This window comes from Stenella coeruleoalba, assembly GCF_951394435.1.
Source record: "Stenella coeruleoalba genome assembly, chromosome: 13".
NCBI lineage: Eukaryota > Metazoa > Chordata > Mammalia > Artiodactyla > Delphinidae > Stenella > Stenella coeruleoalba.
This window is the reverse complement of record NC_137159.1, coordinates 55,678,721-55,703,025: the sequence shown is the minus strand read 5'-3', so window position 1 is coordinate 55,703,025 and position 24,305 is coordinate 55,678,721. Positions and strand designations below refer to the sequence as shown.

Here is a 24,305-nt window from a genome sequence, read left to right as displayed (position 1 = left end):
GAGGAAGAGTGGAGCCAATCCAGGGACAAATATTTCTGACAAATGACAAGATGCAATTTGATGGAGATAACTGTAAGCCTGTGTTCAGTTCTGAGTTCAGTGTGGGGCGTGCCTGGCTTGACAGCTGTTTGCATATAAAGGATCTGGGCATTTCGGATATGCACAACCTCAGTTGTCCTGGCCGTGTGATTCAACTGTTAAGAATGTCAGCCAATTATTAATGCATTACTATATAATGCATTACATGGTGTGGCGTCAGAGATCACAAAACAACAGTCTGTGGAACAAATCCAGCCTCCAGACAGGTTTTGTTTGGCTTTCTAGCACTGACTTGCAAGTGTTTAAATTTTTAAAAATCGTTTGCCTGCATATTGGGAGGTTTTACTGAAATGCCTAGATTTCAAATTTCTAATGAAAAATTAGAAGACTTGGCCATCTCGGGCCCTTATTCCCACATGGCAACATTAGCTGCCCCCTTTGGATGGGCAGGTGATCTTTCGTTTGCCATGGTCCTACCACTCTCCATTAATCCTCGCAGAGGTGGGTACCAGCTGCTTGCTTTGCTGTTTTCTTAACCCCTGACTCATTTCTCTCATTTGTGACCTACATTGACTGTGTGGATCAAGGTAGGGAATACTCATGTTGAAGTCAGCCTGAGGGCTGTGATCTGGGTGAACACAGCCCATTTAAAATTCAACAAAACAAAACTCCAGTTCTTTGTTATGGAAAATTTCAAACATACCCAAAATAGAGAAAATAGTATATTTAACCACCCTGTATCCATCCATCACTACTTTCAAGAATTGTCAACGTTATTTCATCTATCTCGTTCCCACAACATTCTCCCCTACCCTAGCACTGTCACCAGAATATTTTAAAGGAAACCCCAGCTATGGTTTAATTTAACTTGTAAATACCTCAGTATGTATACCCAACAGGTAACCGCTTTTAAAAAGAGCATAACCATAGTACCATTAGTACACCTAACAAGAGTAATAATAGAAACTCTGCATCATCTAACACCTCGTCTGTGTTCAAATGTCCACACTTATCTCTGAAAGATATTTTTATGGTTGGTTGGTTTGAATCGAGATCCAAACAAGGTCCATACATTACATTCGATCAATGTATCTTTTAAATTTCTTACCAATTACCCACTCCCTTTTTTGATATTTATTGATCTATAGAATCTCCCACAGGATTTGGCTAATTCCATCCTCAAGGAATCCTTTCACAAGTTCTTCAGTCCCCCCTGACAATTAGATCTAGAAGCTTGGTAATATTAAGATGCAATTTTTTCTTTTTGCAAAAATAGATTGTAGGTGGTACTATATACTATTGTATCACAAGAGAGAAAGTACATAATGTCTGGTTGTTTCACTTTTACTGATGTTAATTTTACTGGTGATTTCAGATGTGGTCAGCCTGGTCCATCCATTACAAAATGCCACATCAGCCTCTAACCTAATGGTTTTAGCATCTGTTGATGCTCCTTGTCTAGATTTATTATTGTATTAAGGATTACTCAACAAGGGTTTTCTAATCCAATTATTCCTTCTGTATTTATAACTGTCATTCTTAAAAACCCCCTTTTTCCATCGACTTTTTGGTTTTCCTAAAGCACAATTCACATAGAAAAGACCAGGTAATATTCCTGGACTCTTTTCCTTTTTCTGCTAGTCTTTAGAATAATGAATTGATGCTCTAACAACTCCCAAAGGTGACCAATTAGTTTTTTTAAATTTTACAGCTTTTTTTTTTAAAGTATTTGACATACAATGAACTGCCTGAATGATGCCGAGTAGCTTTTCTAGTGCTTATTAGATATTCAGATATCTTCTTCGGTGAATTGTCCATTCAAATCTTTTGTCTGTCTTTTATTGGGTTGTTTGTCTTTTCATTATTGAGTTATAAGAGTTTTTGTCTATTCTAGATATAATTCCTATGTTGGAGATATGTTTTGTAAATAATTTCTCCCGGTTTGTGGTTTGAATTTTCATTTTCTTAACGGTGTCTGTTGAAAAGCAAACTTTTAAATTTTGATAAAGTTCAATTTATACAATTTTTTTCCATTATGGATGATACTTTTGGTGTTATATCTAAGAAATTTTTGCCTAACCCAATGTCACCAAGATTTTATTCTATGTTTTAGCTCTTACATTTAGGAGTTAACTTTTGTATATGATGTGAGTTAGAGGTCTAAATTTTTCTTTTTTTGTATGTGGATATCCAATTCTGGCACCATTTGTTGAAAAGCCTATCCTTTCCTGATTGAATTGCCTTGACACATTGTCAAAAATGAATTGACCTTAGCTGTGTTGGTCTTTTGTTGGACTCTCATTCTATTCTGTTGAGCTATATGTCAGTGTGGTGTTATGTGTGGATTACTATAATCATATAATTTGTATGAATCATGATTCAATTATATGATTATAGTAATCCACACATAATGCTATATATATATGTATATATATATAAATAAACTTTAGGGTCAGTTTGCCAATTTCTATGAAAATATCCTGGGATTTTTACAAGAATTCTGTTGAAGGTATTGATCCACTTGAGGAGAATTGCCTCTTTAACAATATTGACTCTTCTGATGCTATAAGCAAGTTATACATGTCTCCACTTATTTAGGGCTTTAATTTCTTTAAGCAATGTTTTGTTGTTTTCAGTATTGAAATGTTGTATTATTTCTTCCTTAAATATTTGGCAGGATTCACTGGTGAAGCACTGTGGGCCTGCAGTTTTCTTTGTAGGAAGTTTTCTCTTTAAAACCCTCCAAACTGAATTTCTTTAATAGATTTGGGGGCTATGCAAGTTACCTATTTATTCTTGAGTGAGCTTTGGTACTTTGTGTCTTTCAAGAAATTTGTGTATTTCGTTAAAGTTATTGAATTTATTAGCATAAAGTTATTCATAATATTCCCTTCTTGTCTGTAGGATCTGTAGTGCTTTCCCCTCTAATTTCTGATATTGGTAATTTATGGTTCCCTCCCCACCCCGATCAGTCTCAGAAAATGTTTTCCACTTTTATTTATCTTTTCAAATATCTAGTTTTGGGTTTCATTGGTTTTTCTTTATTGTCTTCCTGCTTTTCATCTGATTCTGATGCACTGGAGAATGTATACTGTGCTGCTGCTGGACAGTGTGCTCTGTCAATGTCAATTATATCAAGTTGGTTTATAGGGCTCTTCAAGCCTTCTATACCGTTGATTTTTCTGCCTGCTTGTTCTGTCTGTCACTAAGAGAAGGGCATGAAAATAACCGACTGCAATGACAGGTTTTTCTATCTTTTAGTTCTATCTTTTCCTCCCTCATGTTGCTGGAAGCTCTGTTATTGGCTGTATACATGTTTAGGACTGTTATGTTCTCTTTTTTTTAAAAAAATTATTTTTATTGGGCTTCCCTGGTGGCGAAGTGGTTGAGAGTCCGCCTGCCGATGCAGGGGGCACAGGTTCGTGCCCCGGTCCGGGAAGATCCCACATGCCACAGAGCGGCTGGGCCTGTGAGCCATGGCCACTGAGCCTGCGCGTCCGTAGCCTGTGCTCCACAACGGGAGAGGCCACAACAGTGAGAGGCCCGCATACTGAAAAAATAAAATTTTTATTTATTTATTTTTGGCTGTGTTGGGTCTTCGTTGCTGCGGGTGGGCTTTCTCTAGTTGCAGCGAGCAGGGGCCACTCTTTGTCGCGGTGCATGGCCTTCTCACTGCAGTAGCTTCTCTTGTTGCAGAGCACGGGCTCTAGGCATGCGGGCTTCAGTAGTTGTGGCACGTGGGCTCATTAGTTGTGGCTGGTGGCTTCTAGAGAGCAGGCTCAGTAGTTGTGGCACATGGGCTTAGTTGCTCCACGGCATGTGGGATCTTTCCAGACCAGGGCTTGAACCCGTGTCCCCTGCATTGGCAGGCAGATTCTTAACCACTGCGCCGCCAGGGAAGCCCCTTAACTGTTACATTCCTTTAAATACTCTGGTTAATGAGTTGATTCCTTCTATTTAAAACTTTCATTGCACCCTTCCCTCCATACCTAGTCTTTTCATTCATTTGCTCTTAGCCTTCTTTCCCTTTTTTCTTCTAAATTTATTTTTATCTTCTCCTGTCTATTTTTTTCTTCTTTTTAACATAAACTGTAAAACTGAATTCTCTTTAAGTGTTTCTATGCTCCTTGCTGTCTGGTGGGCCCCTTGGGAGCAGAGGCAGGCAGCTGGGGTGGAGTTCATGCTGGGGGCGAGCCTGGTGGGGTGAGGATCGTTCCCCTCTTCTGTTGGTTTCCTGCCTTTCCCCACAGAGTCCTTGACAACCCCTGACCTTAATGATCCAGATGCCCCTCTTACTTCCCATAACACTAAGCCATCCATGATGACTACAGTTGAAACTCCAAGGAATATGGATCCCAGAGAAGAGCGGGCTGAAGACGGTTATATGACTTGCTTTCAGATATTCATGAAAGGAGTCGATATATTCAGTCTTGACCTAGAGGGAAGAACATGAACTTAGAACTACAGCCCACGGCGACTTCCCTGGTGGTCCAGTGGTTAAGACTCCATGCTCCCTATGCAGGGGGCCTGGGTTCCATTCCTGGTCAGGGAACTAGATCCTGCATGCCGCAACGAAGACCTGGGGCAGCCAAATTAATAAATAAGTAAATATTAAAAAACAAACCAAAAAACCCCCAAAAAAACTATAGCCCATGGGCGATGATGACAAGGAAGCAAATTTACTTTTAAAATGATTAGCAGTGTTGAGAAATGGGATGGGTTGACTGGTGAAGGGGCGTGTTTCCCAACTTTAAAAGTGATTAAACTGAAGCTGTAATGTAGTAGAAGAGAATCTTGCATTGGTTGAGGGGTTGGTGAGGCTTCTTAGATCTCTTTTAATGCTACGATTCTTAGTTCTGTTTTCAGAAAAGAGACATTGTACCTTAGATTTTGTTATTATCTTCCCAGCTCCTATTTCCCCTTTCAGAGACGGGCATGTGACTCAAAACCTACCAGAGTCCTTCCATGGGATGTTTCTATCTTGAGCTATCTGGGAGGAGACTTTTTTTCTTTCTGTTTAGAAACATAAAGAATATAAATCCAGAGCTTCCTGCAGCTTCCAGATATCTTTCTAGTTGAGCTATTTGGCCTGGGAGAACAAAGGCTACATTTAATGCGAAGCAGGGAGATAAAGAGATCGGCAAGTGTTTGAGTCTCTGATTCTAAACGACTAGCTTCATCAGTTCTCTTTCTGTGGTTTGAATGTTCAAGCTAAAAAAATGCCCCTTTGGGGCTTCCCTGGTGGCGCAGTGGTTAAAAATCCGCCTGCCAATGCAGGGGACACGGGTTCAAGCCGGGTTCAAGCCCTGGTACAGGAAGATCCCACACACTGTGCAGCAACTAAGCTCGTTCGCCACAACTACTGAGCCTGCGCTCTAGAGCCCACGAGCCACAACTACTGAGCCCATGAGCCACAACTACTGAGCCCGCAAGCCACAACTACTGAAGCCTGTGCGCCTAGAGACTGTGCTCTGCAACAAGAGAAACCACCGCAATGAGAAGTTGCAGGTGCACTGCAACAAAGAGTAGCCCCTGCTTGCTGCAATCCCGCGCACAACAACGAAGACCCAATGCAGCCAAAAATAAATAAATAAAATAAATAAATTTATATATTAAAAAAAGTGCCCCTTTGCATTTGGCCAGTTAAGGGTTTCTCACTTGTGACCAAAAGGGGTCTCGACTTGTGCAACTGTTATTGTACAAAATATCATTTTACATCGATGACTGATTTTTCAAATTTCTTAATGAGTATTCCTTTAAGAAGGAAAAGGCAGTATCCAATCACTTAAACAGGCCTGGGGATAAAGTTAATAGATACTTCTCCATGCCTTTGTACAAAGCCCAGCCCTCCCCATCAGCACACTTGCCATCTCCACTTGAGTGACTCATCCAAAGCACAACACTTGATTTTTTTCCCCCTCCCAAACCTGCTTCTCCCCTCGTCTTTCCCATCCCACAAATGGTCCTTTCGTCCATTCACCTGGATTCTAAGTGAAAAGCTTAGGTGGCAGCTTTTATGGTCCCCTTTTGCTCCCCCCTAGATCTAATCCATCAAGTCCCGAGTCTCCCTCCAGTATGTATCCTGGACCCTGCCCTTCTCTCCATCCACAGTTTCTGTCATCTCCTGCTTGGACTCTGCAGGAGCCTCTGAACTGACTCCCTGTCTCCACTTCTCATCGCTCTCTTGTCTCTTCTTCACACAGAAGCCCAAATGGGCCTTTAATAACACAAATCAGATCCTGTCATTTCCTTGCTTAAAACCACTGACAGCTTTCCATTGCATACAGAATAAAATGCACAGGCCTGCAGTGGTGTCTGCACCAGCCCCTGCCCGCCTCTCCAACCTCAGCTCCTGTCACTCCACCCCTGCTTACTATGCTCCAGCCACCCTAGTCTTTCTATTCCTTGTTTCTGCCTCAGGCCCTTTGTAACAGCCATTCCTTCTCCTGGAACATCTTTGCCCAAATCTTAGGGGGCTGGCTCCTTAATTTTCAGGGCTCAGTCCGATATCACCTCCTCAGGGGTGCCTTTGGATATACTATAGTAGTATTTAGTACTATCAAAAATTACTGGTTAGATAGCCTCATCCACCAGAGGGCAGACAGCAGAAGCAAGAAGAACTACAATCCTGCAGCCTGTGGAACAAAAACCACATTCACAGAAAGATAGACAAGATGAAAAGGCGGAAGGCTATGTACCAGATGAAGGAAAAAGATAAAACCCCAGAAGAACAACTAAATGAAGTGGAGATAGGCAACCTTCCAGAAAAAGAATTCAGAATAATGATAGTCAAGATGATCCAGGACCTCGGAAAAAGAATGGAGGCAAAGATTGAGAAGATGCAAGAAATGTTTAACAAAGACCTAGAAGAATTAAAGAACAAACAAACAGAGATGAACAATATAATAACTGAAATGAAAACTACACTAGAAGGAATCAATAGCACAATAACTGAGGCAGAAGAATGGATAAGTGACCTGGAAGACAGAATGGTAGAATTCACTGCTGCAGAGCAGAATAAAGAAGAAAATATGAAAAGAAATGAAGACAGCCTAAGAGACCTCTGGGACAACATTAAACGCAACAACATTCGCATTATAGGGGTCCCAGAAGGAGAAGAGAGAGAGAAAGGACCCGAGAAAATATTTCAAGAGATTATAGTCGAAAACTTCCCTAACATGGGAAAGAAAATAGCCACTCAAGTCCAGGAAGCACAGAGAGTCCCATACAGGATAAACCCAAGGAGAAACGTGACGAGACACATAGTAATCAAACTTGCAAAAATAAAGACAAGAAAAATTATTGAAAGCAGCAAGAGAAAAATGACAAAGAACATACAAGGGAACTCCCATAAGGTTAACAGCTGATTTCTCAGCAGAAACTCTACAAGCCAGAAGGGAGTGGCATGATATACTTAAAGTGATGAAAGGGAAGAACCTACAACCAAGGTTTACTCTACCCAGCAAGGATCTCGTTTAGGTTCGATGGAGAAATCAAAAGCTTTACAGACAAGCAAAAGCTAAGAGAATTCAGCACCACCAAACCGGCTCTACAACAAATGCAAAAGGAACTTCTCTAAGTGGGAAACACAAGAGAAAAAAAGGACTAACAAAAACAAACCCAAAACAATTAAAAAATGGTCATAGGAATATACATATTGATAATTACCTTAAAGGTGAATGGATTAAATGCTCCAACCAAAAGACACAGGCTTGCTGAATGGATACAAAAACAAGACCCGTCTATGTGCTGTCTACAAGAGACCCACTTCAGACCTAGGGACACATACAGATTGAAAGTGAGGGGATGGAAAAAGATATTCCATGCAAATGGAAATCAAAAGAAAGTGGGAGTAGCAATACTCATATCAGTTAAAATAGACTTTAAAATAAAGAATGTTAGGGCTTCCCTGGTGGTGCAGGGGTTGAGAGTCCACCTGCCGATGCAGGGGACACGGGTTCGTGCCCCGGTCTGGGAAGATCCCACATGCCGCGGAGTGGCTGGGCTCGTGAGCCATGGCCGCTGAGCCTGCGCATCCAGAGCCTGTGCTCCGCAATGGGAGAGGCCACAACAGTGAGAGGCCCACGTACTGCAAAAAAAAATAAAAATAAAGAATGTTACAAGAGACAAGGAAGGACACTACATAATGATCAAGGGATCAATCCAAGAAGAATATACAACAATTATAAATATATATGCACCCAACATAGGAGCACCTCAATACATAAGGCAACTGCTAACAGCTATAAAAGAGGAAATTGACAGTAACACAATAATGCTGGGGGACTTTAACACCTCACTTACACCAATGGACAGATAATCCAAAATGAAAATAAATAAGGAAACAGAAGCTTTAAATGACACAATAGACCAGATAGATTTAATTGATATTTATAGGACATTACATCCAAAAACAGCAGATTACACTTTCTTCTCAAGTGCACACGGAACATCCTCCAGGATAGATCACATCTTGGGTCACAAATCAAGCCACAGTAAATTTAAGAAAATTGAAATCATATCAAACATCTTTTCTGACCACAACACTATGAGATTAGAAATCAATTACAGGGAAAAAAACGTAAAAAACACAAACACATGGAGGCTAAACAATACGTTACTAAATAACCAGAGATCACTGAAGAAATCAAAGAGGAAATCAAAAAATACCTAGAGAAAAATGACAGTGAAAACACAACGATCCAAAACCTATGGGATACAGCAAAAGCAGTTCTAAGAGGGAAGTTTATAGCTATACAAGCCTACCTGAAGAAACAAGGAAAATCTCAAATAAACAATCTAACCTTACACCTAAGGGACTAAAGAAAGAAGGAAAAACAAAACCCGAAGTTCACAGAAGGAAAGAAATCATAAAGATCAGAGCAGAAATAAATGAAATAGAAACAAAGAACACAATAGCAAAGATCAATAAAACTAAAAGCTGGTTCTTTGAGAAGATAAACAAAATTGATAAACCATTAGCCAGACTCATCAAGCAAAAGAGGGAGAGGACTCAAATCAATAAAATTAGAAATGATAAAGGAGAAGTTACAACAGACACCGCAGAAATACAAAGCATCCTAAGAGACTACTGCAAGCAACTCTATGCCAATAAAATGGACAACCTGGAAGAAATGGACTAATTCCTAGAAAGGTATAACCTTCTAAGACTGAACCAGGAAGAAATAGAAAATATGAACAGACCAATCACAAGTAATGAAATTGAAATTGTGATTAAAAATCTTCCAACAAACAAAAGTCCAGGACCAGATGGCTTCACAGGTGAATTCTATCAAAGATTTAGAGAAGAGATAACACTCATCCTTCTCAAACTCTTCCAAAAAATTGTGGAGGAAGGAACACTCCCAAACTCATTCTATGAGGCCACCATCACCCTGATACCAAAACCACACAAAGATACTACAAAAAAAGAAAATTACAGACCAATATCACTGATGAATATAGATGCAAAAATCCTCAACAAAATACTAGCAAACAGAATCCAACAGCACATTAAAAGGGTCATACACCATGATCAAGTGGGATTTATTGCAGGGATGCAAGAATTCTTCAATATATGTAAATCAATCAATGTGATAAACCATATTAACAAATTGAAGAATAAAAACCATATGATCATCTCAATAGATGCAGAAAAAGCTTATGACAAAATTTAACACCCATTTATGATAAAAACTCTCCAGAAGGTGGGCATAGAGAGAACCCACCTCAACATAATAAAGGCCATATACGACAAGCCCACAGCAAGCATCATTCTCAATGGTGAAAAACTGAAACCATTTCCTCTAAGGTCAGGAACAAGACAAAGATGTCCACTCTCACCACTATCATTCAACATAGTTTTGGGAGTCCTAGCCACGGCAATCAGAGAAGAAAAAGAAATAAAAGGAATACAAATTGGAAAAGAAGAAGTAAAACTGTCACTGTTTGCAGATGACGTGATACTATACATAGAGAATCCTAAAGATGCCACCAGAAAACTACTAGAGCTAATCAATGAGTTTGGTAAAGTTGCAGGATACAACATTAATGCACAGAAATCTCTTGCATTCCTATACACTAATGATGAAAAATCTGAAAGAGAAATTAAGGAAACACTCTCATTTACCATTGCAACAAGAAGAATAAAATACCTAGGAATAAACCTACCTAGGGAGACAAAAGACCTGTATGCAGAAAACTATAAGACACTGATGAAAGAAATTAAAGATGATACCAAAAGATGGAGAGATATACCATGTTCTTGGATTGGAAGAATCAATATTGTGAAAATGACTCTACTACCCAAAGCAATCTACTGGTTCAATGCAATCTCTATCAGATTACCAGTGGCATTTTTTATGGAACTAGAGCAAAAAATCTTAAAATTTGTATGGAGACACAAAAGACCCCGAATAGCCAAAGCAGTCTTGAGGGAAAAAAACGGAGCTGGAGGAATCAGACTCCCTGACTTCAGACACTTACTACAAAGCTACAATAATCAAGACAATATGGTAGTGTCACAAAAACAGAAACATAGATCAATGGAACAAGATAGAAAGCCCAGAGATAAACCCACGCACCTATGGTCAACTAATCTATGACAAAGGAGGCAAGGATATACAATGGAGAAAAGACAGTCTCTTCAATAAGTGGTGCTGGGAAAACTGAACAGCTACATGTAGAAGATTGAAATTAGAACACTCCCTAAAACCATACACAAAAATAAACTCAAAATGGATTAGAGACCTAAATGTAAGACCAGACACTATAAAACTCTTAGAGGAAAACATAGGAACAACACTCTTTGACATGAATCACAGCAAGATGGTTTTTTTTTTTTTAGCAAGATCTTTTTTGATCCACCTCCTAGAGTAATGGAAATAAAAACAAAAATAAAACAAATGGGACCTAATGAAACTTCAGAGCTTTTGCACAGCAAAGGAAACCATCAACAAGATGAAAAGACAACCCTCAGAATGGGAGAAAATATTTGCAAACGAATCAACGGACAAAGGATTAATCTCCAAAATATATAAACAGCTCATGCAGCTCAATATTAAAAAACAAATAACCCAATCCAAAGATGGGCAGAAGACCTAAATAGACATTTCTCCAAAGAAGACATACAGATGGACAAGAAGCACATGAAAAGCTGCTGAACATCACTAATCATTAGAGAAATGCAAATCAAAACTACAATGAGGTATCACCTCACACCAGTTAGAATGGGCATCATCAGAAAATCTACAAATAACAAACGCTGGAGAGGGTGTGGAGAAAGGGGAACCCTCTTGCACTGTTGGTGGGCATGGAAATTGATACAGCCACTATGGAGAGCAGTATGGAGATTCCTTAAAAAACTAAAAATAGAATTACCATATGATCCAGCAATCCCACTACTGGGCATATACGCAGAGAAAACTATAATTCAAAAAGACACATGCACCCCAATGTTCATTGCACTATTTACAATAGCCAGGACGTGGAAACAACCTAAATGTCCATCGGACAGATGAGCGGATAAAGAAGATGTGGTACATATATACAATGGAATATTACTCAGCCATAAAAAGGAACGAAACTGGGTCATTTGTAGAGACCTGGATGGATCTAGAGACTGTCATACAGAGTGAAGTAAGTCAGAAAGAGAAAAACAAATATCGTATATTAACGCATATACGTGGAACATAGAAAAATGGTACAGATGAACTGGTTTGCAGGGCAGAAATTGAGACACAGATGTAGAGAACAAACATATGGACACCAAGCGGGGAAAGCGGCGGGGGGTGGGGATGGTGGTGTGATGAACTGGGCGATTGGGATTGACATGTATACACTGATGTGTATAAAACTGATGACTAACAAGGACCTGCTGTATAAAAAATAATTAAATTAAATTAAAAAATTAAAAAAAATTACTGTGTTTTGTAAGTGGCAGTTGCTTATCTCCCACCATTAGAATATTAGTTCCTCCTGTGCTGAGCTAATAGGCACTCAACAAATAATGAATGAATGAGTGCAAGATAATAGAGGAGCAACACATGGGTGCAAACGCTGAAGCTGAATGGAGAACGTGGGCCTCGTTGCTGCTGGTTTACTTTGCAGATTCAGGTCTGGAGCCTGGTTTTTACAAAGTTCTCTGGAGTCTTTCCAAGGTGGGTGCCGTGCCTCAGGTGGCTTCCCATCTAGTTGAAGAGTAGTGTTCCCCCCAGAAGCTGAAGAGAAAGCACAGAGAGTAGGGACAGTGACTTGGTGTTTATAATAACCTGGGGAATGTTACAACGCAGATTCCTGGGCTACAGCCTGCAATTCTGTGAAGCCCTAGAACCAGACTGTGTGGAAAGATAAGGACTAGGTGACCAATGCATCCAAGCTGGCCTGGGACACCCCAGTTTTAGCACCAAAGATCTCTTACTTCCTGAAAATCCCTCATTCCCTGGCAAATGAGGTGGGTTGGTCACCCTCAACTGAAGGTGTTCAGAGAGGCAAATAGCAGTTGGTGGAGTAGCTTGGAATGGCTTTTTGGAGGAGCTGAGATAGAAACATTTCCCATCCTAGACTTTGGGTGTTGGCTATCTCTTCGGCCCTGCCTTTGGGTAAGTCTAGGTTTCCCAAGCACCGAGCCCAGACAGAAGGGAAAGGAAACCCTTATTTCTTGAACACTTGCAATGAGCCAGTGGCTGCTGTAGGACCTTTATTACCTGATCTATTCCTCAGCAGCCTTTTTATTGCTCCCATTTTAGAGGCAGGGCACTGAGGCTCATGAGGTTATGTAATTGCCTGAGCTCAGACATACACCAACCAGAGGAGATGGGAGTGATCCACTCCACCTGACACAGAAGCCCAGGCCCTTTCTGTGTGTTTTGCTATGTGTATGGGGCTGTGTGTGTGTCAGAGATGTGGCTGGGACCTCAGCTTGACGGTCATCCATCAGCCCTCAGGATGGGGCTCTCCTGGGATCTAGGGAAGACCCCCAGTGACTAGACAGTGAAATAGTTAAGGAAGAGGCATCCAGGAGGTGTCTCTGTCTTTGGGCAGGCTCCGGCCTAGCTGCACAGATGGCTCTGTACACCAGGTGGCGCTGTGGCTCTGCCGTAGGGGACTCCCCTAGGAGTGGAGCCCAAGCAGGGCAGCCACAAGACCAGCCACAGGACCAGCCGCAGGTCCAGCCACTGAGCCATGTTTTATCTGCAGCCTGCAGGGCAACCTAGGGCCTGTCCAGAGCTTTCTGCCCTTCCCAGACTCTAGCAGGCCAAGAAGAGAGAGGGGAGAGAGGGACAGGAGGTCTGGAGAGGAGGAGGCTTGGGCCAATGCAGAGTCTTGGCAGTGAGGGTGACGGTTGAGTGCCGCTGTCAGGAGGAGGGGCAGGGACTTCTGTCCCGGGACTAATGGGACTCTGGCACAAATCATCTCCCAGTGTGCAGGAAACACATAGGGAAAAGTGGACTTGCTCCCTCATGGTGGGTGCAGGTTTGGGGCTTGGACAGAGAAGAGGTGCTTTTCCTATCCTATAGGCTGTTTTGTCCAGTGAAGGTCTGGGCTTGTGGGGAGGGATGGCCCCCAGTCATCTGCCTGTCAACCCCGTGCTGTAGCCAGGGCACAGAAAAGGTCCCCATCCGCTCTCTGGCTGTGCCTGCCATTTGGGAAAATGACTCCTAGGATGCTGGCCCTTGGGAGCCGGATCTCTTATCACCTGTTTCCTATATAAGGACTCATCCAGGGCTCTACCCCAGGGCTCAGGCCTTTTCGAGATTGTCATCAAAAAACAACATCACCGCGACAAACTTTTAACTCTTTTATATATATATATATATATATATATATATATATATATATATATATATATATATAAATTTATTTATTTATTTATTGGCCGAGTTGGGTCTTTGTTGCTGCACGTGGGGTTTCTCCAGTTGTGGCGAGCGGGGGTTACTCTTTGTTGCGGTGTGTGGGCTTCTCATTGTAGTAGCTTCTCTTGTTGCGGAGCACGGCCTCTAGGCTTGTAGGCTTCAGTAGTTGTGGCTCGTGGGCTCTAGAGCGCAGGCTCAGTAGTCGTGGCGCATGGGCTTAGTTGCTCCGCGGCATGTGGGATCTTTCCGGACCAGGGCTTGAACCCGTGTCCCCTGCATTGGCAGGCGGATTCTCAACCACTGCACCACCAGGGAAGCACCCGATTTTTAAAAATAAATTTATTTATTTTAGGCTGCGTTGGGTCTTCATTGCTGCGTGCAGGCTCTCTAGTTGTGGCGAGTGGGAGCTACTCTTCGTTGCAGTGTGTGGGCTTCTCATTGGAGTGGCTTCTCTTGCTGCGGAGCTCAGGTTCTAGGCTTGTAGGCTTCAGTAGTTGTGGCACACAAGCTGAGTAGTCGTGGCTTGCAGGCTCAGTAGTTGTGGCGCACGGGCTTAGTTGCTCCGCGGCATGTGGGATCTTCCCGGACCAGGGATCGAACCCATGTTCCCTGCACTGGCAGGCGGATTCTTAACCACTGCGCCACCAGGGAAGCCCCTTAACTCTTCCTTAACGCCCACACCAGTGCCAGAAAGCCATGATTTGCTATGTATCAGCTGCTTAGCAGTGGGCTTGGCCTGCAGGGTTGATTTCAGAACCTAAAATAATGTCCGACCTCGATGGCTGCAGCTTTCCTCCTGCTCCTTAATGCTTCCCCGAGTGGGCGGTGGCCTGTCAGGCCCTCCTCAGCCACTCAGCACGCGTGAGTCAAGCAAAGCCCATCTGAGAGCAGGTTGTGAGGGTGGGGAAAGAGAGGGAGGGAGGGTGCAGGGGGGCTTTGGGAAAGAGGGGTGCCTGGAAGCGGGACAGGGGAGCAGAAAGCAGAGGGTGGGGCTGCTAGAGACAAACTTGGTCACTTTCACAGTTCTGCCTTGCCCTGCTGTCTGGGCTGAGGGCTGGGGCAGAAGTGCCCTTAGGAATTTTTTTTTTTGGCCATGCTGCACAGCTTGTGGGATTTTAGTTCCCTGACCAGGGATTGAACCCAGGCCCTGGCAGTGAAAGCAAAAAGTCCTAACCACTGGACCGCCAGGGAATTCCCAGGAATTTTTTTTAATATTAAATTTTCATTCATCAACTGTTCACATAGACTCAATTAAAGTATTTTGTCTGATTTATCTTTAAAATGCCATCTGTTTCTTTTTTAGTCAGTAGGTAATACACTCAAAGTTTCAAAATTCAAAGAGTTCAAAGTAAGTAAACTTTTCCTTTAATATATAAAAGCACAACCTAATGTTCCCAACAAAAACCAGCAAGGACACCAAAAGATGTAGGTGGAAGAAACATGTTAAGGGTATAGAAAACTTCCTCTGAGGCCTTTTATTTTGAGTTGTTTTTGATGTACAGAAGTTCCAACGTTTTAAGCCATGTCTTTCCCTGTACGAGCTCTTCTTTGCCTGGAAAGTCATTGCCTATCCTGAGATCAGTTCAATAGTCTTTTTCTTCAATTGTGTTTTCATGGCTTCACAATTTGCCCCCTAAGCCACCTCAGAGAAGTTTCTATTCGTGCTGTGGTTTTGAGATGGAAGGCTGGTGTGGCTACCTGAGGGTGGTGCCTTTGAAGGCCATTGGGGCTCAGACTCCAGCCCTGGCTCTGAACCGTACACCCTCTCCCCACTTGGCAGTTACTCACAGCAGGACAAGGCTGAGAGGGGCTAGCGTCCTTCTTGCTGGAAAAGAGGGCCTGGGGAAACCGACTCTGCCGTGGGGACCTGGGACGTGGTAGGGCCAACTCTGTTCAACGTCTGGGTGCCTTTGTCAGCTGGTCTGAGGTGCAAGTCAGCTGGTGCCTTTGTCAGCTGGTGCCTTTGTCAGCTGGTCTGAGGTGCCTAGGGAGGCCAAGTGTGGGCGATTCTGGTGGACAGCCTGTGACTTGGGGAGTCCTGCCCACCAGCCACAGGGCAGAGCTGGGATCCAGATCCTAGAGAATGGGGAACCAGGGAGGCCATAAGACTGAGAACTCTGAACAGGACCATGCAGGTGGGATGGGCCCTCTGAGATATGGAGGAACCCAATTAATCAGGACAGGCGTTGGTCCCGGCAGCCAGCCTGCTCTGTGGCATTTCAGAAGATGGTACCAGAGCAGCTGAAATGATCTGTGTGCTAATGTGTGTGTGCATCCTTAGAAAACGTATCAATGTGGACATATATCAGGCCCTGAGCTACTACAGGGTCGTTATTACTGCCTGGTGCCTTAGTCCCAGCAGGAGGATGTAGATGCCCCCCTTCCCTCACACTATCTCCCTGGATGTTGGGGGTGACCCTAAGGGGGCCCCTCTCGTTTCCCAGGACACCCTAGTCTGACCACTGAGTTGGGGACTCAGTTCTTGGCCAGGAGGCTTGAGATTAAATGTTGCCTTCAAGCCATCCTCAGTCATGTGATGTCAGAGAACATTCTGCTCTTTCTTGAGTATCAGTTTACTCATCCATAAAATGGGACGAATGATATTGCTCCAACCAGCAAACCCGATGACCAAATGGAGGAATAGATGAGACACTGTTCTGGAAAAAGGAAAACGAATCATTCGAGGTCAGGATTCTGAGGTGGTCCACCCTGGGCCAGTGGAACATGGTTCCCCAGCTGGGCTGTCTCTCCCCGGGACTCCAGTAGGTGGCAGCATCGCCATCTGCGTGGGCTGCTCTCCACCCCCGCCCCTCCTCCCAGACACCTTGGACCTCACTCAATTCACACCCCGCATTCCCACCTCCCAGGGGAAGGAGGAGGGATCGGAAAGGCCTCTGAGACAGCGGCCAGGGCTAGGAGCCCAAATGCCTGGACGGGAAGGGCCTGGAAAGAGAATTAAAACCTTGTTCTTTCCCTCAAAAAAGCACAGATAGGGCAGGGGGAAGGGACCCGTTGTGTGTGAGCCCAAGAAGGTTGATGTGAGCGCTTGGGCGGGAGGGATGCCTCTGCCAGGACCTGTCCCACACCACCTGGAGGAGGCCAGGACTTGTCCTCTGCCAGGATCGTTGTCTTTAGTTGGACAGGCCAGCTGGAACTTCAGTGGGGGCAGGGCAGAGTTGTCTATTTTGTGTGTGCAGTAGGGTTGAAAATTTCACTCACACTTCATCTGTGCAAAATAAAAAGTAATTTCTTTATTATGTAACTAATCTGGCCTTTTCCCCAAGCCCTATCTGATGAGTAGTGAGAAAAACAATGAAATGTTCAACTTGATTTAAACGTCAGGGCACCCAACAGTTTAGCCTGTCCTGTTAAGTGATGTTTGTTTCTCTTAGAGAAGAGTGTTCAGTTTTCAGATTGCCTTCCTAAGCTCCTCCCACGAAGATGAGGTCGAGGTGTGTGGATGGACAAGGGCAGCTTATGTGACATCTGGTAGGAGCGAGGTGTTGGGATCCTGTGGTGTGGCGTCCTCTGGTTTCCCGGCAAGGTCCCTTCTGCCTGCTGGCCAGGGATTGTACTTGAAGCTGAGTTTGTAACTCGTGGTCTGGTCCCTCCTGGTCTGGCCAGAGCCCCTGTGGTGCCCCCAGCTGCCCAGCCCACTGGATTCTCCTGGCTAAACTCCCACAGGGCCTCCCACTGACCCAGCAGTGCCCCCTCCCTTCCTGTGGCATCTCCTTGTTGTGCAGCCATGACCCTGGCCACACTGCGGGCTCACAGCTTGGTAGCCAGGCGTGTGGGAACTGCAGTTGGCCTGTGAAGCTGAACTCCGGAGGCTCCTCTGCCTTACCCAGAGCCCTGGCGTCAGAGGCAGAGAGGCCAGGTGGGTTCAGAGCAGCCTGGGAGACTGGGACAGGGCCCTCACCAGGGTTCCCTTTCTGGAGCAAAGCAGATGGGACTTCCTCTTCTTGTCTGGACATCCATTACATAAAATGTCATGATCACACCCAAAGAGAGACATGAAGGCATCCAGAAAATATGCTCTGAAGAGAATAGCCTGGTTTAGAAGACTTTTGACCTACCGCATAATCATATTTTGCGTGTCAGATGCCAAACATTACAGCATTTTTCTTTTGTGCTTTCTATGTCAAACCTCCATCCTAGTCTCTCCCCAGGCAGAGATGGATGCCTCGGGCCAAGGAAGATGAAGGTCATGTATTCATAAAGGCAAGAAAGGAAAGCACATTCATAAATTTTCAAATATCCTTTTATGCTTGAAATGTTACCAGCATTGGATAATGGAACCAAAGGAAACATAACAGCTAAAATGTGAAGGCTTTCTCCACAAGGATAATTCACTATCTTGGTCGTGTTAGACCCTGCCCTTTCAGGCAGGATACACAGTGAGTCAGAAGTAGATGCCACTCAGCATAAAAACGGTACACACTGTGAAAAGATGGCCCGGCCAAGCGGGAATCCTTCCTGAGCTCCCTGGGGCCAAGGCAAGACCAAGGCAGGCGTAGGATGAAAGGAAGGCTGTGATTGGTGGGCTTCTCTCCAGGCTCCTGTTTGCCCTTTCCTATTGGAAGAAAGAAGATGCAGGTGATTCAAGCTAACTCAGAGCCTGGGAAAGGGGGTGGGTGGTGGGTGTAATTTACTGCTCCCAACTCAGTGCTGTGGGCAGGCAGGCCACGGTGCAAGTCTTCATCTCTCACTCAGGAAGGGGGTCTCGTCGGGCAGGGCTGACAGGCCACACTCACAGGTACTCACTGGCATGTGTCTGGAAACGTGCTCAGCCGTTCACATTCACATGTGTTTCCACGTGACTACCTGTAGAACTCTTGGGGGTAGTGCCTGACATAGTGAGCACGAAATAAATGCCAGCCGTTATTATCACTGATGCACAGAAAGGTCTCAGACACCTAAGCAAATAGAGAGAGACACAGATGTGTACATATTCATACTGACATACAGACACCCTTAAACCTTTATGTAGAAACAGTTGAATCTGTATTTGTCGATGTGGATATACCATCACGCATGGTAATTATAACCTACTGGAGATTTCCTACACAGTAGGCATTGTTCTAACACTATACAAGAGGATTACAACAACTTCATGAAGTAGGTATTGTTATTTATCCCAATTAACAGATGGGTGAATTGAGTTACATAGAGGTGACAGCTCAAGGTCACAAAGCTAATAATGGGTAAACTTGGGATTCAAGCCCAGTCAGTCTGGCCTCAGAGGCTACATAGGGAACCACCAGCTATTCTGTTGTTTTTCTCACAGACACCCCAGGCCCATCACAGACTTTCCTACAGATGTGAAGAAACCTCCTACATACAGGTAGATGCACTTCCACAAGACACGTCACGAGGCATGGAATCCCCACCACACGCGTGCTGAACCTTGCAGAACTGTCTAGCTTTCTGACTAACTGGCCTAACGTGATAGTGTTTATTCTCCTGAGTGGACTTTCATATGGCTCCAATCTTGCCACCTGCTGTAGTGAATGTTGGGTTCACAACTCCCACTCTTTTGGGGGCTCAGCATGGTTTTGGGGAGGAGGCCAGACTTGCCTTCATCTCCAGGAACTAAACCAAGCTTTGGCCTTGCCTGAGATTTTAGGACCCCTGGCCTCTTCCCACCCCCTTGTCCTTTGTGAGTGCAGGATACTGCCCCTGGGTGATGGTCTCAATTTCTCTGTGTTTGCCCAAGACTGGCTTTTGTTCCTCATCTCCATCCCCAGGGCCAGGTGTCCCCCAGTTGGACCAGGCTTTGAGGAGGGCCCAACCGGGAAGTCCCTTGGGCATCCTGGGACCTGGGGGAGAGGTCTCTGCACGAAGGGGAGGGCAAGGTGGCTCAACCAAGCCCAAGGGGCCACCTCAATGGCCTTCCAGAGGCCCTGGCTGAGTGGACACTGCTCCCAACGTGGGCTTTGACCCAGGGCTAGGCTTGGGCGGGTAGTGAGGCTCCATGTCCCAGAATGTTAGAATGAACTGGGGGCTTTGAAGTTATCTAGTCCAGCCACTTCATTTTATAGGCTAGAAAGCTCGAGTCTCTGAGACGGGAAGGGATGTGCCTGAGGTCACCCCGTGAATCTCCAACCTCAAGTCTTAACTCCGACTCTAATTTCAGCGTATCACAGGCTGAGCCTCCGTGGGGGGAAGACTAAAGCTCCCTAAGTGCACAAGTTATGGAAACTCAGGACGAACCAGAGATGCAGGCATCCTTGCTCTGGGTGACCGACTACAATTTTAATCCAGACCCAAGGACCCCTTTTTGAAAAAACTCGGGCAGTTGCGTGGCTGTGACTTGGAAGACACCTCTGCTCCCGGTCAGGGCCCCAGCGCTGAGCCACATGATGACTTCTGGCCTGAAAGATCTGAACACCCCTCCTTAATGAATTTGCATTTAACTGAGAAACAACCCTAATGCAAATCTGCGTTTACCCCATTTTTCTCCTGGACTGTTCTCTCTATGGGCAAATGTTAACATAGGCACTTCCTGTGAGCCAGGCTCTGTTCTTAGCACTTTACCTGTTACTCATTTAATCCTCCCAGCAGCTATCATCATCTTCATCATCATCATCATCCCCATTTTATCCATTAGGAGACTGTGGTACAAAGGGATTTAGTAATTTGCCTGAGGCCCCCAGGTTAGAAAGGGGCAGAGTGAGGGCCCAATCCCAGGCAGTGCCCCTTCCACACCAGAGCCGTGAGCCTGGACCTCCAGTAGAATGGTCAGCCATCACCGCCAGCTGCTCCCCTAGACAGTTCTGAGAGTCTCACTCCCAGTGACCCCCTGGTGCAGTAAGAAGAAAGCTCAGGCAGCCAGAGAGCTGCACACGAGCCCCAGACACTGTGCCACCTTAAGATCCAGATCATCGACCTGCATAGCCTTGCAGAGCTGAGACCGACACGTGAGCCTGGCTACGCACACGTCCCAGCTTCCCTGGCCTTCGAGAAGCTGTGGCTGATGAGACTTCAAAGCTTTTGCACAGCAAAGGAAACAATAAACAAGATGAAAAGACAACCCTCAGAATGGGAGAAGATATTTGCAAATGAAGCAACTGACAAAGGATTAATCTCCAAAATATGCAAGCAGCTTGTGCAGCTCAATATCAAAAAAACAAACGACCCAATCCAAAAATGGGCAGAAGACCTATATAGACATTTCTCCAAAGAAGATATACAGGTTGCCAACAAACACATGAAAGGATGCTCAACATCACTAATCATTAGAGAAATGCAAATCAAAACCACCATGAGGTATCAGCTCACAGCAGTCAGAATGGCCATCATCAAAAAATCTAGAAACAATAAATGCTGGAGAGGGTGTGGAGAAAAGGGAACCCTCTTGCACTGTTGGTGGGAATGTAAATTAATACAGCCACTATGGAGAACAGTATGGAGGTTCCTTAAAAAACTAAAAATAGAACCACCATATGACCCAGCAATCCCACTACTGGGCATATACCCTGAGAAAACCATAATTCAAAAAGAGTCATGGGGCTTCCCTGGTGGCGCAGTGGTTGAGAGTCCACCTGCTGATGCAGGGGACGCAGGTTCGTGCCCCGGTCCGGGAGGATCCCACGTGCCGCGGAGTGGCTTGGCCTGTGAGCCATAGCTGCTGAGCCTGCACGTCCGGAGCCTGTACTCCGCAACGGGAGAGGCCACAACAGTGAGAGGCCCGCGGTACAGAGTCATGTACCACAGTGTTCATTGCAGCACTATTTACAATAGCCAGGACACAGAAACAACCTAAGTGTCCATCGACAGATAAATGGTTAAAGAAGATGTGGCACATATATACAATGGAATATTACTCAGCCATAAAAAGAAACGAAATTGAGCTATTTGTAATGAGGTGGATGGACCTAGAGTCTGTCATACAGAGTAAAGTAAGTCAGAAAGAGATAAATACCGTATGCTAACACATATATATGGAATCTAAAAAAAAAAAGAAAAAGTTCTGAAGAACCTAGGGGCAGGACAGGAATAAAGATGCAGACATAGAGAATGGACTTGAGGACATGGGAAGGGGGAAAGGTAAGTTGGGACGAAGTGAGAGAGTGGCATGGACATATATACACTACCAGATGTAAAATAGATAGCTAGTGGGAAGCAGCTGCATAGCACAGGGAGATCAGCTCGGTGCTTTGTGTCCACCTAGAGGGGTGGGATAGGGAGGGTGGGAGGGAGATGCAAGAAGGAGGAGATATGGGGATATATGTATATGTGTAGCTGATTCACTTTGTTATACAGCAGAAACTAACACACCATTGTAAAGCAATTATACTCCAATAAAGATGTTAAATTAAAAAAAAAAAGCCCTCATAAAGATTAAAAAAAAAAAAGGAAAAAAAGCTGCGGCTGTTACCATCTCAATCCAAGCTCCCCATCCCCCTTTCTCTTCTCCCCAACTCTACACTTTTGACTAAATAGGGACAAATCCTTTTCACCTAAATTTTGCAAAGAAAAGATTAGGGTTTTTCAGAACTTATACTTGGAAGAAAACTATTAGGGAAAAGAAGCACATTTGAAACTGTAGAAATAGGTCAATGTGGAAGACATAGATCTCAGTTACTCATCAGTAGGAGACTCTGACTCTGTTTGACTACAGACTCCTCTGAGTGGAACACTAGACCCTGGGCCCAGACCTGGGGGCCTCAGAAGGATGTGATGCTCTTCAGTGCAAGTCAGGTTTTAGGATGACTCTGGGGATGTTCCCATACCTGGTCCCAGGCCAGGCCATGCCATTTGGGTATGGCCAGTGGAGCAGTGGTGGGGCAAGCGGGCTTCTCAACATCCCAGCCCACCTCAGTGCTCCTCTCTGGTCTTTGCTGGTGTGTTGGCTCAGGTGTCCCTTCCAGCCCTGAAAATGCCCAGCATCTCTTCTGGCCCCCACCTTGGTTAGGCACCTATTTCGTTGGTTCTAGTGATATCCACTCCTGGGGAAAGGTAAAATGGAGGTCCACAGATCATATGTCTAAATATTTCAAAGTTCTAAGTTCAACTAACAAACTGTTAATTAAAATCTGTTCTATCCTTCAACCTTGGGAAGTTTATCTTCAAAATGATAAAACTGAAAAGACACGTAAAGTTATGATTTTTATACGACTGGAAGTTTGCAAAATATTGAAGACCACTGAATTGAATTATTTCTGAGCACATCAGGGGTTCTGTTGATGGACCAGTGATGTTTGAATGAATAATAAAGACATTTATAACAACATTTATGATTCGTAAATTAGTATATATTTATTCTTTAAAATTTATTTTCTGGCCTTAATTTCAGCAAAATTAGTAATCATGCTTCTTTTTTTTTTTTTTGCGGTACGTGGGCCTCTCACTGTTGTGGCCTGTCCCGTTGCGGAGCACAGGCTCCGGATGCGCAGGCTCAGCGGCCATGGCTCACGGACCCAGCCGCTCCACGGCATGTGGGATCTTCCGGACCGGGGCACGAACCCATGTCCCCTGCATCGGCAGGCGGACTCTCAACCACTGCGCCACCAGGGAAGCCCAGTAATCATGCTTTTATAATAGAGAACTCATAATTTGTGTTCTAGTGACAGTAATGACCTAAAGGATTAAATATAAAATGTGCTTGTATTCAGAGTGGTTTCAGTTACCTATTGCTGTGTAACAAAACATTCCAAAGCTTGGTGGTTTAAAACAATCACTATTTTATTATCTTTCATGGTTCTCTGGGTTGCTTGGGCTTAGCTGAACATCTCTTCTGCTGCTTTGCTTGGGAATTCTCATGTGCTTGTGCCTGGGTGGTGGGTGGGGCTAGCCTAGAGTCATCAAGAGGCTCAACTGGGATGCTGGGACAGCTGGTCCTTTCCTTCTTTCCGTATAATCTCTGTGCCTCTCTCTCTCCATGTGGTTTCTCCAGTAGGGTAGCTGGACTTCCCAGATGGCAACTCAGGACTCCCAGAAGGGAGTATTTCAAAAAAGAGGCAGAGGAAACTGTCAGTCCCCTTAAAGTCCACATCCAAAACTTGTGCCACGTATATCCAGTGCATTTCATGTGTTAGCATGAGTCACAGGTCAGGCCAGATTCAGTGCGGGGGGACCACACAGGGCATACATTTCAGGAGGTCTTGTTCATTGGGGCCTTCTTTGGAGACTTAGGTACCTGAGTGCTGTTAAGTGAGTGATGTAACAAAAAGCCTTAAGCCTGTGGTTTACTTTGGGACAGTTGGAGAGCAGAAGCTGAAGAGTGTTTCTAACGGCTCAAAACAGTGGGGAAACTTATTGGAGGCTGGAGAAGAGGGGACCTGAGATAGTCACTCAGGATTATGTGAGAATGGGCAAAATAGAAAGGGTGCCTAATGACCTTGTGATCTGGCTGAGGGGATTTCCAAGCAGAATGTTGAACGTGCTCATTGGCTTCTTCCAGCTGACTCT

The 24,305-nt window shown here is 44.5% G+C and overlaps 1 long non-coding RNA gene across 2 annotated transcripts in view; it reads left to right on the top strand.

Annotated features, from left to right (window-relative positions):
* LOC307195922 overlaps window positions 1-24,305 on the top strand; it is a 160,518-nt gene that overhangs the window by 3,386 nt on the left and 132,827 nt on the right. The window lies entirely within an intron of this gene.